We start from the raw sequence: 314 nt of genomic DNA, 5'->3' as shown, positions 1-314 counted from the left end.
TATATGGCAGGGCCCCATTTCAAAACAACCCCTGCCCCCCAAAGGAAAAAACTCTGCTATGTGACTAAGTGCAAAATATGCATTAATAAAGACACCTTGGAAGCAATGTCATCTTACTTGTACCCTCCCCCACACATAAAATAAATGAGTAAATTTAAGGATGTGAAAGATTTCTGCAGTCAAAATTGCACCTAGGAAATTATGAAAACACCAAAAGAAAGACCTCACGTGGTCTTACACTGGAATCAGTAGAATTAAAATATTACCATGGGGCCAGGGAGATGGCCTGGTGGAATAAGTGCTTCTCTGGCAAG

This window comes from Octodon degus, unplaced genomic scaffold, assembly GCF_000260255.1.
Source record: "Octodon degus isolate 3935 unplaced genomic scaffold, OctDeg1.0 scaffold00143, whole genome shotgun sequence".
Classification (NCBI taxonomy): domain Eukaryota; kingdom Metazoa; phylum Chordata; class Mammalia; order Rodentia; family Octodontidae; genus Octodon; species Octodon degus.
This window is presented reverse-complemented; position numbering follows the sequence as displayed.